This window comes from Schistocerca serialis, chromosome 6 (assembly GCF_023864345.2).
Source record: "Schistocerca serialis cubense isolate TAMUIC-IGC-003099 chromosome 6, iqSchSeri2.2, whole genome shotgun sequence".
NCBI lineage: Eukaryota > Metazoa > Arthropoda > Insecta > Orthoptera > Acrididae > Schistocerca > Schistocerca serialis.
In genome coordinates this window covers 168,965,026-168,981,847 of record NC_064643.1, presented here as the reverse complement: position 1 = coordinate 168,981,847, position 16,822 = coordinate 168,965,026, and the positions used below count along the sequence as shown (strand labels likewise).

The window sequence follows — 16,822 nt, the reverse complement described above, 5'->3', positions numbered from 1 at the left end:
TTGGGGCTTTCGAGGCCGGCTGCCCCTTTTTCTTCGCGAATTTATGGCAGAGCGCACATTTAGGGTGCGGGTGAACACTACTCTCTCCCGTACTTTCTCCCAAGAAAACGGGGTACCCCAGGGCTCCGTGCTGAGTGTTGTACTGTTTGCCATCGCCATTAATCCAATTATGGATTGTCTCCTTCCTGATGTCTCGGGCTCCCTCTTTGTGGACGATTTTGCGATCTACTACAGTTCTCAAAGGACCAGCCTTCTTGAAAGACGTCTTCAAGGATGTCTCGATCGCCTCTACTCGTGGAGCATCGAAACCGGCTTCCGTTTCTCACCCAGTAAGACCGTTTGTGTTAATTTTTGGCGACGTAAGGAGTTTCTTCCGCCCTCCTTACATCTAGGTCCTGTCAACCTTCCGTTTTCCGACGTCGCTAAATTCTTGGGTCTTATGTTTGACAGAAAACTGTGCTGGTCCTCCCACGTTTCCTATCTTTCGGCTCGCTGTCTGCGTTCCCTTAACACCCTCCGTGTCCTGAATGGTACCTCTTGGGGAGCGGACCGGGTGGTCCTTCTCCGCCTCTATCGCGCCTTAGTGCGCTCGAAATTGGATTATGGAAGCATAGTCTACTCCTCTGCTCGGCCGTCTATTCTTCGGCGTCTCGACTCTATCCACCACCGTGGATTACGTTTAGTGTCTGGAGCTTTTTACACCAGCCCTGTGGAAAGCCTTTATGCTGAGACTGCTGAACCTCCGCTGTCCAATCGGCGGGCAGTCCTTCTGAGTCGTTATGCTAGCCATCTGTCTTCCATGCCTGCTAATCCAGCCCATAACCTTTTTTTCGACGCCTCCTTTGATGTCGGGTATGCAGGCCGCTCCTCCTCCCTACTACCCCCGGGAGTCCGCTTCCGTCAACTGCTCCATTCTCTTTCCTTCCGCTTTCCTAAAACCTTCTTGACAACTTGGGGTACAGCACCGCCTTGGCACCGTCCCCGGATCGACTTGCTCAGAGACCTACGTCAATTTCCCAAAGATGGTACCCCTACACTTGTCTACCGTCGGGCATTTGCTGCTCTATGTGCACAAATGACGGAAGCCACATTTATTTACACCGATGGCTCGAAAACATCGTTAGGTGTAGGGAGTGCCTATATTGTTGGCGACACCCCAAATCACTTTCGGCTTCCCGACCAGTGTTCGGTTTATACTGCAGAGATTTACGCTGTTCTCCAGGCTGTCCACTACATCCGCCGCCAGCAGCGGATACAGTACGTAATCTGCTCAGATTCTCTCAGCTCTCTCCTAAGTCTCCAAGCTCTTTACCCTGTGCACCCTCTGGTCCACCGGATTCAGGACTGTCTGCGCTTGCTCCACCTGGGGGGCGTCTCAGTGGCGTTCCTCTGGCTCCCGGGACACGCTGGTATCTGTGGAAATGAGGCGGCCGATATAGCGGCCAAGGCTGCAGTCTCTCTTCCTCGGCCAGCTCTTCAGTCTCTTCCGTTTACCGATCTACGGAGCGGTTTATGTCGCCAAGTTACTCATTTATGGCATGCGCATTGGTCAACACTTCCCCACAATAAATTGCGGGAAGTGAAAGCCGTTCCTTGCGCTTGGACCTCTTCCTCCCGAACGCGTCGTCGGGAGGAGGTAATTTTAGCTCGACTCCGGATAGGGCACTGTCTTTTTAGTCATCGACATCTTTTAAGCGGTGATCCTCCCCCACTCTGTCCCCACTGCTCTCAGCTGTGGACGGTCAGACACCTTTTAATTGAATGCCCCTATTTTAATCCGTTACGCTCCCGTCTACAGCTATCGCCTGATCTATCGTCGATTTTAGCAGATGACACGCGCTCAGCTGACCGCGTTCTACAGTTTATTAGTGACAGTGAAATGACGTCAGTCATTTGAAGCTTTTTTTTTGTGGACAACCAACCCCTTTCTATAGTGGACTTTTAAGCATTCCTTCTGCCTTTAGTTTCTCCAATTTTCTGACTATGTTTCCATTGCTGCTGATTTTAAATTTCGTTTTTTTCCTGTTTTCTACGTCACGGGCTGGGCGCTAATGACCATAGAAGTTTTGCGCCCTAAAACCACAAACAAAAAAAAAAAAAAAATCATGCATGGCATTTAAATTTATTTAGCTGACAGTATCCACATAGAGTATGCTGCTGAATAAACTTACACAAATATATCAATGTTCGTCGCGTAGTTAAAGAGATACGAAGACATGAACATTAGACACTGAAGAAAAGCCGTGCCATGCACCATTTTTTAAATATTCATTCATTATCATATGATACACCTGCAGTCGAATCAAGAATACCGTGATATCTGGCAGTGCTTTTGACCGCTTAGAAGTGCGAAACGCAAACGGTTGTAGGCGAAAACGATGGCAGTCTATATAGCTGTGAAGAGGCGTAGTCGTGGAGACGGTTACATAATCGTGTTGTATACAAGGGAAGCAGGTGCTCGCAGCGTGCAGAAACTGTCCGGGATCATATATCTTAATTTAGATACAGTACTTACCTATTTGTACATTATGCACATTTGTTTGTGTGACTGTTTCACAATTTCAAAATATGTTTTGTTTTTGTTTCTTGTAGAAAATTGGCAAAATGAATACCCGAGCAATGCCAGGTTTGTCATTAGCTTCGCGGCGTTTATTTTTTGCACGGATCCAACTGTCGGCACGCCGTAAAATAAGCTCTCTCTTGACTAGTCAGTTCCTGATACACACTGTTCTCAGATATGTCTCTCCAAAGAAACTATAGTGATTTGTTTACATTCAGGATGATCTAAATTGCACAGCAGTTCCATATCTGCTTGTAATTTTTGGACAGGGGCAAAACAGTGGGGACGACGGAAACGAGCTAAAAAGGTTTAGACAGGTTTCGGCCCTGACTGGAACTCGACTGTCGGGTTGCTGGAGACGTCAACATTGGGAGCTGAGAAAGTGGACTGGTAATGTTTTCGCGCGGCTGGCGAGCTGCCCTACTACGCTTGGTCCTGGAACGGCTGCGGTTCCAAATCCGTCCGCTCAGTTTGGCAGCAGACTTGTTTATCGTATCGTAGCACGCGGCGTCGTCGCCGCCGTGAACTGGCGAGGTTGTCGCAGCCAGCCCAGTGCATCCCGTCGGATGAAGCTGAGATACTGATACAGGGTGTTTCGTTTAACCGCTGTCGTAATGGAGCACGTAACTAACAAAGCGGATATACGAGGTGCGATTGGAAAGTTTTAAGAATGGGCTTGTAATTGTACAATGGTGGTACTTACATGCTACTGTGATGTATCTCCTTTAAAATAGTCTTCTTCTGATTGAACACTTTTGGAAACAATCCTGGGATTTTTTTCCTGAAGTGTGTTACGGACGCTCTCCGGATTTGCCTGGCTGTCTTCAATCGAGTCAAATCGCTTTCCTTTCAGTGAAAATTTCAGTTTAGGAAACAGGTAGAAGTCCGAAGGGGCCAAATCATAGGAATATGGCGGTTGTGGAAGCACAAGATTTTGAATTCGGTCAAAAATTCAACGGTGGAGAAGGCACGATGAGCTGGAGCATTGTCACGGTGTAGCACCCAACTCCTGTCTTTCCACAATGCAGGCCTTTTCTTCCGCACTTTTTCGTGCAAACGCTCAAGGACACATTAGTAGTATTCCTGGTTAACTGTCTGTCCTCCAGGGGTAAATTCATGATGCACAATACTGCACAATACTGGTAGAATCGAAAAAAATCACCAACAATGTCTTCACCTTCGACCGAACCTGGAGTCTTCCGCTGCGAAGACTGCGCTTTGGTTTTAGGATCGTATCCATATACCCACGATTCGTCTCCTGTAATTACCCTATTTAACGAATCTGGGCCATTTTTAGTTCGATTAATCAGTTCTTGGCACACTTCAAGTCTGTATTGTCTCTGGTCACTTGACAACACTTTTAGAATGAATTTTGCACACACTCGAAGCATGTTCAGATCTTCGGTTAAAATTGACTGAACTGCATAGAAACTTTTTTAAAATCTGTTGAACCAGACAAAAACATTTGACTGGCTTATACAACTATCTCCAAAAGCTGTTTTTAATAGTTCGTAAGTCTCAGAAGCTGATTTCCTAGTTTTAAAACAAAATATCACACAAATTCGTTGCCCCGTTTTTACGTCCATTTTCACGCTGACAGAATCCGGCAACAAGCCCTAACAGACACGCACTCAACCAGCTGCCACAACGAATAGAATAAAGGAAACGCAGTTTGTTGTCAGGGCGTTCAAGGACAAGGCAATGACTCACTTCCCACCCTCAGTGTACCTGCCCGCCGAACCAGTAAGCACTAGCGGATCCATTCATAAAACTTTCCAATCACACTTCGTATAATCATTGACTGTTATGTAATACAGACTATTTGAATCCAGCTCGCAGTTTTTATTATATGTAGTGAAAAGTGCGTTGCATATGGCGGGAATGTACTCGTAAACCTCGTGCTACGCTACACAGTGCAGTACTGCTCACAACACCCGCCTACGTAGGTGGTTGTCACTAACGCACGCCTTTGCGGTGGCGCTCGATTCGGAGGTAAGCTGGTTCGAAAAATTTTCATTGCCAGTACTTTGCCGGCAAGAGGAGGAGAGGTGCTGGCGTAAAGTTCGTGATCACTATTCTTCACGTCAGTGAGCTGTCTACAGTGTTTCATGACGTGATGGCATGTCACACTATTGATGATGATCCGTCCGTGGGATGGGGACTTAAGCCACTGCGGATTAATAGGTTGTCCGTGAGGTCGTACGACTACGGCCGAACGACCAATGAAGCTCGTTCATTGCAGCCAAGAACTTCTGAGACACGGCTGGCAAACAGTACTGGGATTCATAAGCCTGATAACGTTGACATTATATTCAGATGAATGTGTTGGTTAAACAATATCGTAATTTGACAAGACGGGGAAGAACTAACAGATGCACTCATTTGCCAGCTAAGACAATTAAAAAAAAGGTGCACTTCTGTCGGTGATACCCAAAACCACGGTGTCAGTACTGAGTGCCCCAAGGGGCTTACCACTCTTCAGTGAGTTCGTGCTTGGCTACTCCAGGGCCCCAGCATTTGCAACACATCTCCCCTCTCTGTGCTGCATATATATCCTCCTGCTATTCATTTTTCTCTCCCTTGAGAAACATGTCTTGGGTATTTTCTGGAATGCATTGTGAAGTTTCGATAGCCCAGCATCGGCACAGTCCTTAGTCTGTTTTTTCCTTCTTTCTTCGTTCTCCATCTCCTCCCCTCTCTCTGCTTCAGCTTTTGTGTTTCTTCTTCCTCCCTGTGCGCTCCTCAGGGCATCCCACACATTTGCTGTGTAACAGGTGATTGGGAAACGTATAATTCCAAGCCTCAGGTCGACAGGGACAGGTGATTGCCTGAGCTGTTACCTTCCCCAACTGCCAATAGGTCGCTTTGTCTGGAGATCGGGAGGTGTGAATCGAAGTGTGAACCATCACCTCAGGCAGGTGAACGCCCCCTCTTAGGGAACCCCCTGTCAGAAGGAGCGCGCCATATGTTTGGTCAAGTAGTGATACCATCGAAGATTAAGGCAGGCTATGCATTCATCACGGTACGACCTTATGTACGAAACCCAGTATGTTGCTACCAGTGTCAACGTTACAACCGCTCTTCCATGTCCTGTCGAAACACGGCCAGATGTGTTGTTTGTGGTAGGGATGCTCACGAGGACGATTGCCCACTTCCTTCTCACTGTATTATTTACAATGACGACCATGCAACCTCATCCCGAGAATGTCTCGTGTATCTCGATGATTGAGCCGTTCAGGATATCTGGGTGAAAGAAAAAGAATCTTACACTGTTACTCGGAAGTTGTTGGCTAGTAGAAAGCCCTGCATTTTACCATCTGGTCCTTTTAGTACCGTTCTTGCTACGCCTTGCTCCATGAAGGACACAGCCACGTACACTTGCGACCGCCAGTTAAGTACTGCAATTATGAAATCGCCCAGTATCACGGTAGCATCCCTGTCTCCTTCTGCACAACCAGTCACCAAATCTTTCCCCCTGGTTGGCAGTTTGCCTGCTACACTACCGGCTGACTCGAAACTAAAAAAGGAACACTCCCTCGCAGACTTTTTACGTCTCTCCAGCCAACAAATGTCTGGATCATCGTCTGCCTACTCTAAAGGCTCTAAAAAATCGAATAAAGGCAACCGTTCTTCTCCTTACTCAATTCGGAGATCGTCCTCAACGATGTCGCAGCATGATAGTCACACAACCGACCTCCATTCTGCCAGTGCGCACCTGCTACCGTTTTTCTGCCCTGGAGTCCGCAGGCTGACCTAGGGAGAATGTCGACACTTCCATAGATTTAATGGAACAGGATCCTCAGCAGTAAGTCTTCGTGGGCTGGCACTTGGCAGTTGCTGAGGTGACAGCCCTTCATTAGTGTTCTCCTTCCATTACCCTGCTACAACTCTTCTCCAATGCAACGTTCGTGGCATTAGATACAAAAAGGAAGAATTACGGCTGTTCTTGGGATTGCAGCGTCCGGTTGTTTTCTGCCTCCAAGAAACCCCTTTTTTCTGCTCGACATCTTAAACGCCCATCATCCCTTTGAGGCTCTTAGAGAACCTGTCAAAGAGGTTGCCTCGTGCCTGACCTTCTCAGTTAACTCACCTTCATCTGTCTTCACACTGGATCACCCATCTTCCTTTCAGACTCCATGCACATATATTCCCATTTGAACCTCTCGTTCTGCACTACCCAACTTGCTCGTCATCTCGAGTGGTCCGCTCTCTGAGACGTACTCAAACTCCCTTTTCCCTTGCACTATCGTTTGCTAACTCCCACCCACTTGCATGTAAACCCAACTGGCAGCTTTCTAAGGCTGACAGGAGGCTTTACTTCTCCCTGGCGACCTTCAACAAACAACATTTCCCCAGTTGTGATGACTAGGTAGAGTACCTCATGAACTTTATCATTGCCACCGCAGGATGTTCCATACCTTGCACTACTTCTTCACTGTGCCATGCCCTGGTCCCTTGGCGGGCTGAGGGAAGCCGTGACGCGATTCTGCTCTCAACATTTGCAACCACCATCCTATGATGGCGTTAAAACAGTTGTGTGCGCAGTGTCGTGGTATTCTTACGGATAGCAAAAATAGTAGCTGGACTTCCTTCACTGGTTGGTTCAATATTTTCGCTCCTTCTTCTGTCGTGTGGGGTAACCTCCGCCGCCTGTTCGGGACCAAGGTCCATTCACGTGACCATAGCAATGTCATTGTAGACCCTACTGCTATCTCAAACACCTTGGGCCGCTATCGTGCAGAAATTTCGAGCTCCACCCACTATCAACCAGCCTTCTTCCTTCGGAAACAAGTGGAGAAGGCTTGGATGATATCCTTCTCTCAGAATCACGAATGCTACAATGTTGCTTTCACCGTAAGGGACTATTCTCTCCACTCATCTCCCGGCCCCAGGGCCAGACGATGTTCACATTTACATTTTACAGCAACTTTATCTTACGGCAAGCACTTTTTCCTTCGCGTTTGGCCAGATGGCACTTTTCCCAAACCAAACTGTCATACTCATACCTATGCCCGATATGGACAAACAACTTCCTTCGATCTACCGCCTCATTTCTCTCACCAGTTGTGTTTGTAAGGTGATGGAACGTATGATTCATGGTCGACTGCTATGGTGGCCAGTCTCGCCATCTACTAATCACTGCACAAAGTGATTTCGCGCACACCATCCTGCAGTTGATCATCTCATCACTTTGTCAACCCATGTCATGAACGGTTTTCTGTGGAAATACTAGACTGTGATCTGGAGAAAGCCGATGACACCTGTTGGAGGACTGGTACCTTCTTTACTATATACATGTGGGTCTTCTGAGACTGCCTGCCCAGTTTCCTTCAGGAATTTTCAAGACAGTTTTCAAGGTACGTGTGGATTCGGCCTTGTCTGACACATTCATTCAGGAGAACGGGGTGCCTCAAGGCGACGTTCTCTTTGCTATAGCCATTAGCCCCAATATGGACTGTATCCCACCAAGCTTCTTCGGCTCCCTTTTTGTCGACGACGTTGCGGTGTATTGCAGTGCTCTACTGACTTGCCTCCTTGAGCGGCGTCTTCAGCGTTGTCTAGACCGTCTTTACTAGTGGGACATCGACAATGGGTTTTGCTTCTCCAATGACAGAACAGTTTACACGAAATTCTGGCGGCCCAAAGGCTGTCTTCCACCGCCTTTACATCTTGAGCGTATTGCTCTTCCATTCGCTGAAATTACGAAATTTCTGGGGCTCATGATTGATAGGAAACTTCCTTGATCCTCCCGTGTGTCTTATCTGACCACACACTGTACACGGTCCCTCAAAGTCCTGTGTGTCCTTAGTGGTACATCTAGGGGAGAGGATGGGATCACCCTCCTCTGTTCGTACCTATCCCTTGTCCATTAGAAACTAGATATATAGAGGTGTTCCGTTTATTCATCTGCACATCCATCCATCTGACGCCACCTGAACACAATCCACCATTGTAGAATACATTTGGCTACTGGCGTCTTCTACACTAGGCCGGTTGAGAGCCCCTATGCGGAAGCTTCCGAACTAAGACCATCGTACTGGAGTGATGTCCTCCACAGTGGATACACATGGAGTTTTGTCTTTCATGCCCGGCTACCCATTCTATGCCCCCTTCCTCGATCACTCCCACGACTGACACAGTAGGGCACGCCCTTCTTCCCTGACGAAACCGTTTGTATGAATTTCTGGCGGCGCAATTGGTTTCGTCCACCATCTTTACATCTTGGGCCTGTTGCCCTGCCGTTCGTTGAAACTGCGAAATTCCTGGGGCTCATGCTCGATAGTAAGCTTTCTTGGCCCTCCCATGTGATTTACTGGCAGCCCATTGTATGTGGACCCTCAGTATCCAACGTGTCCTCAGTGGTACTTCCTGGGGAGCAGATCGAACCACCCTCCTCCATTTGTACTGGTCCCTTGTCCGTTCGAAACTCGACTACTGGTGTTTCTTTTATGCATCTGCACATCTGTCCCTCTTACGCCGTCGCAGTACTATGCGTCATCGTGGCATCCGTTTGGTCATTGGCGTCTTTCACACCAGCACTGTTGAGACTCGGTATGCAGAACCTGCTGAACTTCAATTGTCATACTGCCGTGCCTTTCTCGTCAGCAGATATGCATGCCGTTTGTCTGCCATGCGTGGCCACCCATCCTCTGCCGCCTCCTTCGATGACTTCTTTGTTTGCTAGTATGGGGCACGTCCCTCTTCTGTTACCTTCTGGAGTTCGCTTTCGACTCTTGCTCCGGCAGCTTAACTTCACGCTACCTGAAACTTTCCCGCTGGGTGTGAACCCTTCACCACCTTGGCTTCGTGCGGCGGCCCATGTTCACCTGTTCCTTCCTTCGCTTCCTAAGGACACTACTCCACCCCCGCTCTGTCGCCTTCAGTTTCACTTTGTGATGGTACCTTTTTGTACACCGATGGCTCTCGCACTGACCGTGGTGTCGGGTGTGCCTTCGTCATTGGCACCGATGATTTTTGGTATCAGCTTCCGGAACACTGCTCAATATTTACAGCAGAGCTCTTCGCCCTGCTTCAGGCCACGCAGTACATCCGACGGCTCATGCAATTCAATTGCGTAATCTGCTCCGTCTCCCTGTGCCCTTCAAAGCCTCTGTGTGCTGCAAACCGTCCATCCCCTAGTGGAACGGATGCGGGAAAACTGATGGAGCCACTGTGATGATTATGTGACCCCTGCTCACGTCGTTCTGACAGGAAACGAGGCCGCTGACGCTGCTGCCAAGGCTGCTGTCATAGTGTCTCAGTCCGCTAGTTCTTACATTCCCTCCGATCTCTGTGTTGTCGTCTGTCAGGTAGTGTCACTTTGGCATCACCCGTGGTCCTCCCTTCATGGGAACAGGCTCAGGGTTATTAACCTCTCCCAGCGACTTGGACGACCTCCTCTCGGCCCTCTCAACGCTAGGTTGCGTGTTGGGCACTGTCATTTTAGCCATCGCCATTTGTTACTTGTGATTCCCAACCACTTTGTGCTCATTGTCATCAACCTTTGACAGTTCGCCTTTCCTGACCGAATGCCCTTTTTTTAATCACTTACTTTCCAGTGTACGTTTGCGGGGGCTGTCGATCGTTTTATGAGTCGTATCATTGTGGCGAAGGACATTTAGTCTTTTGTTCGGGGCCTCTGCTGTCTCTACGGCGTGTTTTGTGGACCTTGGGAAGCCCTCGTTTTTAGCTTTTTCCTTCCGTCGATTGGGCGTAACGTATAATTGCTTTTAACCACTTCTTATTGGTTTTCTAATGTTATGACATGGTCGATTATGCCCTCAGTTTTTGCGCCCCAAAGCATAAACAAATCAGTGCTGAGCATCCCATCAGAGGTAAATTTATGATCTTATGTTCATGGGGAAATGCACGAACGAAAGAAGGTTGAGTATCTTAGAGAATGGTTCAAATGGTTCAAATGGCTCTGAGCACTATGGGACTTAACTTCTGTGGTCATCAGTCCCCTAGAACTTAGAACTGCTTAAAACTAACTAACCTAAGGACATCACACACATCCATGCCGAGGCAGGATTCGAACCTGCGACCGTAGCGGTCGCGCGGTTCCAGACTGTAGCGCCTAGAACCGCTCGTCCACCCCGGCTGGCCTGATCACACAGAATTAAGTTATTTGCTTCGCTATGATTAGCGTTTCCACTTTGCTTCCACACTCAAGTCGTATGCAACTTTCAAGCATTGTTTCCTCTCGAAGTTGCGGCGGTGATATCTCTTGGCTTGTTCATTCAACAGCGAGCTGTACCCATACACAAGCTTCTCTGCGTTCGTAGTTTGTTATTAAGTGTGAAACACACCTAGACACAAGGAACAGGCGCTTCCTCGTACCGCCTACGTCGGAACAATCCCCTTTCATTGGGAAGCGTACGTCAGCCGGCCGTGTGCAGTGTACACGTGCCAATGCCGCTGCATGTTTTGGGATTAGTCTGCGGCGTGAGGTCGTATACGGCCTTCCGACTACTCCGACGAATACGCTTCCAGTGGCCGCTCAGCCTTCAGCTCGACGGGTTTCTTTCTGCTCTTGACGGTGTGTAGGCTATGTGCTGGCCCTGGGTTTACCCCCTCCCTTCTCTCACCATGATGATTTGTATATGTACTCGTATAAAGTCGTTGCTTAATGTTGTTACCAAAAGTTCTTGACCACTGTCCTCATATTTTTACACAATACAAAATGGTTCAAATGGCTCTGAGCACTATGGGACTTAACATCTGTGGTCATCAGTCCCCTAGAACTTAGAACTGCTTAAACCTAACTAACCTAAGGACATCACACACATCCATGCCCGAGGCAGGATTCGAACCTGCGACCGTACACAATACAAAAAAAAAAATAAAAAAAACAAAAAAAAGTTCGCATGGGCGTACGAAATATATAGGATGAGTCAGAAGGTTTACCCCCGGTTTCTGGAGGGTATTCCTTACATTATTTGGAACTAAAAATATAAATAAAGTAATGGGATCAGGTCCATAATTAAGGAGCTACAGTACTCGCAGGAAAAACTTTTATTGTAGGATTTCACTATCAAAAATGCACATAATAATTAATTCAAACAATTTTGTAGCAGCCTCTTGCATTCAGAGTGGATTTAAAGCAAGTGTTCAAATTTTGCTCCCTGCGTTTGAAGGCAAAAGATTCGCATGGGAGTGAACCGCGCGAGTGGCATTTCGTAATTTCATATGCCCATTCCTTATTGACGTTGCGGCATCGAAAATGCGTTATATCAATTCTTCTCTTGTTTCCACCTTGACTTCGTACACGATGTCTTCCATCCACCCCCAGATGCAGTAATCTAGGGGTGTTAAATCTGGGGATCTGGCAGGCCAGTTGATAGGGCCCCCGCGACCTATCCATCGATGTGGGAATTGCTGATTAAGATAAGCTGTTACCACATGGTGGAAGTGTGCAGGTGCCCCGTCATGTTGGACGTACATGTAGCGCCGTGTTTCCAGAGGATCATCATCAAGAAGCTGCTGTAACTCTTCTCGTAAAAAGTTACCGTACATCTGACCATTTAAGTTTCCCGGGAGAATAAACGGCCCCAGCAACTGGTCACACCCAACACCACACCACGCCAGACATTGTCACTGAATGTGCGAGGCACTGCCGGCATCGCTAGCGCAACATAAACGTTACTCTACATTATATACGCATCCATTAGTCACCTCCTCTCTACAAATACATAGTACACAATTCTCACCGATCTGCAAGCAGAGTGATTGATTTGCACGGGGAAAGAACACCCTTTCAGACCAGCGGCTGAACCACCTCGTGGGATATCCCAGCCGTGAACATTTACTTTTTTACTGTTCATTATGGTATCACAGTATTGTTCACTGTTAGCTCTTGTTCGTTTGACGTAAAACGGGCTGCTTGCATTTTGCAGAATTTTAGCGGGGCTAACGATACATTTTTCCGCGGTGACCTGTGGAACACGGCGTTAGTAGTTCCAGAGATTCAGTAGGCTACACATATGTGCCAGGAGGAATATTCATTCAGAGAGATGAGAGGAACGATCATTAGAAGCAAAACACTTACAGTAAACATGGGCTCTAAAACACACATCTTGAGAGCTATGAGCACTTCTGCATCTTAGATTCCGTGAAACATATCTCTTCTTCTGCAAGTTCTTTGCTTTCCATATTTTGAAAGGTGGTATATGTGGACCAAAACAAGAGATAAATGTCCAGTAAACATTGTCTTTAAAGTGCGTATCTTAACATCGTGTTCATCTTCCCTTATGTTAAATACGCCTCTTCTAATGGAAGTGCTCATAGCTGTTCAGGTATGCAATTTAAATCCCACGTTTCCTAGACTTGTTTGCTTCGAATGATCGCTCCTGTCGTATGCCCGAATATTGACCATTCCTCCTGGGTCACCCTGTACACGGTGGAGCAAATGTTGTCGTGATAAAATTCCGCGTCGTCGCCTTCAGGTATGCGATTTCGTCTAAGGTTACTAGCCCCCACAATACATTACGTCGTACCATATAATAGAAACAGAATAATTTCGAACAGAACATACGTGATTCATGAATGTTTTGAAATGTTTTCGTAAGTAACTCTAAGGAATACGAGATTACTAGTCTTAACACTCGAAAGCCTTCGTTCTTGCAGGTTGTAATAGACTTCACACATGCTGGAGAAAAAGAAAAAAAATCACGATAATTTTATCATCAGCTATTACTTTTCACAGCGACATCTACGAACTTCAACTGTTAGACTGCTATCGCCGCGATGATGATACTTTCACCACCTCAGTGCACTCCATTTACGAATCAGCTTCAATATTGGGATTACATGCCTGACCCTACAGTAGTCATGGAGGGAGACTGTAATGCAATTTTTTGTATTGAAACTTTATTTGGAAGTTAGTGTAATGTTCAGACATATATTGTACTTTCACCTAAGAAAGATAATTTTCCTGAATCATATTTGTTATTCTCGTGTGGCCATTAATTCTGTTCGTCAACACTGCTTAACTCTGGCTTAACGTTGAAGAGCAGAGATTATATTCACCATATTCCGCAAATAAACAATAGCTCTGACCTTGTCTATTCTGTTCTTGTTTGTTTTAATACTCCGGCCTCGTATTCAAAAGCAATTGCTTTTTTAAAATTTGATTGTTCCCTTTACATGGGAGTCCGAGGACTCGAGTAACGTAATTGAGCATGAGGACAAGGAAAACGTGAAAACTATAAATTTGAAGTAATGTTGCAGTAAATTTAAGACATTTTGGCTTAGTAGATGCATTACGCATGTTTGAACTAGGTTACAGTGAGAAACTTTGATCAATGGAAGGGCAACGGAGTATCGATTCAAGTAAGCTTCTGTTACTTTGATCTCGTAACACTATGATTCTTTAGCTGACAATATTGAGAAACTGGTAATGTATTCTTGCCAGCCGGTGTAGAATATCTCTCTCTCTCTCTCTCTCTCTCTCTCTCTCTCTCTCTCGCTCTCTCGCTCTCTCTCTGTCTGTGTGTGTGTGTGTGTGTGTGTGTGTGTGTGTGTGTGTGTGTCACCACCACCCTTTTCCTAGTGTGCACCAACATACTCATCTGAGATTTTTGTATAACGTGATATAGCTTATATAAATTTAGCTTGCTGTTTTAGTTTTTAAAAAGGAAAACTGTGTAAAATAAGACGCGAACGCGTATATCGGGTTACGCAACAGATTGGCCCAGAGGTTTTGCAACTTGTAACTTTCTGCTCATATGAAACCCCGCATTTTGACACTGCATTAAGGACTCGGGGAAGATGGGTACTGTTCAGGGACAGTGTGGGCCAGGAAGATATTGTTTTATAATTTTTAAATTAAAGTGTTTGCAGACAGTATCTGCCCTCCCATTTCCGGATTTTGTTCGTGTGCTGCTTTTGAGTTAGCGGCTGTTGCATATCGTCTAATGTAAGTGTCAGAATTTAATGGACTTACAAAAATATCTTGTATTTTCTAGCAATAGGTAGTATCTTATAGGGTTCATAGTTATGATATAGCCACGGTCCTCGCGAAGTTTATTTTGTAATATGTAGGCCTATGTAGTATAAGTAATGGCCATCCGCAGTTTTCGGGACGGTTAGATTGTTTTTGTATATGGTGAATATTTCATATGCGAACGTAGATACCGAATCGAAATAAGCACACCCCCTGGAACCTACATTTTGACGATTCAAGGAGATCTTTCAAAATTGATTGTCGCTTCAACCGCGAACAGAACCATGATGTTATCTTGCCGGTCGCGAAATAGCGCGACCTGGCATTTTTGCATAGTGTGTGTTGTCCACGTACTTATCACGCCCTTACAATAGCTAGATAGGGGGCTCGTGACATATTAATTTACGCAAATTACCATTTAATAACAAGATAGGTACATGTGCTGGCCGAATTGCTGCCCCATAATGACAGTATTGGCTCTTGGGTAAAGAAATTTGAGGACCAATGTTCTAGATCATTGGCGAATGCTGTTTTTCATGCTTTGTGTCTGAGCTATGAGAGAAAGAGGGAGGGGAGACGACTTCTTAGTTTCTTGGTGAATGAATAAATAGTTCGGACATTTCACGAGAAATAATGAAGGGTACACTGGCACAGTATTCGTTACGTGTTCTGGCTTACTTCAGAATTGTAATACAGGGTGTTTCAAAAATGACCGGTATATTTGAAACGGGAATAAAAACTAAACGAGCAGCGATAGAAATACACCGTTTGTTGCAATATGCTTGGGACAACAGTAAATTTTCAGGCGGACAAACTTTCGAAATTACAGTAGTTACAATTTTCAACAACAGATGGCGCTGCAAGTGATGTGAAAGATATAGAAGACAACGCAGTCTGTGGGTGCGCCATTCTGTACGTCGTCTTTCTACTGTAAGCATGTGCTGTTCACAACGTGCAAGTGTGCTGTAGACAACATGGTTTATTCCTTAGAACAGAGGATTTTTCTGGTGCTGGAATTCCACCGCCTAGAACACAGTGTTGTTGCAACAAGACGACGTTTTCAACGGAGGTTTAATGTAACCAAAGGACCGAAAAGGGACACAATAAAGGATCTGTTTGAAAAATTTCAACGGACTGGGAACGTGACGGATGAACGTGCTGGAAAGGTAGGGCGACCGCGTAAGGCAACCACAGAGGGCAACGCGCAGCTAGTGCAGCAGGTGATCCAACAGCGGTCTCGGGTTTCCGTTCGTCGTGTTGCAGCTGCGGTCCAAATGACGCCAACGTCCACGTATCGTCTCATGCGCCAGAGTTTACACCTCTATCCATACAAAATTCAAACGTGGCAACCACTCAGCACCGCTACCATTGCTGCACGAGAGACATTCGCTAACGATATAGTGCACAGGATTGGTGACGGCGATATGCATGTGGGCAGCATTTGGTTTACTGACGAAGCTTATTTTTACCTGGACGGCTTCGTCAATAAACAGAACTGGCGCATATGGGGAACTGAAAAGCCCCATGTTGCAGTCCCATCGTCCCTGCATCCTCAAAATGTACTGGCCTGGGCCGCCATTTCTTCCAAAGGAATCATTGGCCCATTTTTCAGATCCGAAACGATTACTGCATCACGCTATCTGGACATTCTTCGTGAATTTGTGGCTGTACAAACTGCCTTAGACGACACTGCGAACACCTCGTGGTTTATGCAAGATGGTGCCCGGCCACATCGCACGGCCGACGTCTTTAATTTCCTGAATTAATATTTCGATGATCGTGTGATTGCTTTGTTCTATCCGAAACATACAGGAGGCGGCGTGGATTGGCCTCCCTATTCGCCAGACATGAACCCCTGTGACTTCTTTCTGTGGGGACACTTGAAAGACCAGGTGTACCGCCAGAATCCAGAAACAATTGAACAGCTGAAGCAGTACATCTCATCTGCATGTGAAGCCATTCCGCCAGACACGTTGTCAAAGGTTTCGGGTAATTTCATTCAGAGACTACGCCATATTATTGCTACGCATGGTGGATATGTGGAAAATATCGTACTATAGAGTTTCCCAGACCGCAGCGCCATCTGTTGTTGAAAATTGTAACTACTGTAATTTCGAAAGTTTGTCCGCCTGAAAATGTACTGTTGTCCCAAGCATATTGCAACAAACGGTGTATTTCTATCGCTGCTCGTTTAGTTTTTATTGCCGTTTCAAATATACCGGTCATTTTTGAAACACCCTGTATTACAATTCTGAAGTAAGCCAGAACACGTAACGAATACTGTGCCAGTGTACCCTTCATTATTTCTCGTGAAATTT

The 16,822-nt window shown here is 46.3% G+C and overlaps 1 protein-coding gene across 5 annotated transcripts in view; it reads left to right on the top strand.

The window, feature by feature from the left end:
• Positions 1-16,822, top strand: part of LOC126484389 (centrosomin-like) — a 435,221-nt gene that overhangs the window by 262,445 nt on the left and 155,954 nt on the right. The gene's annotated exons all lie outside the window — the stretch shown is intronic.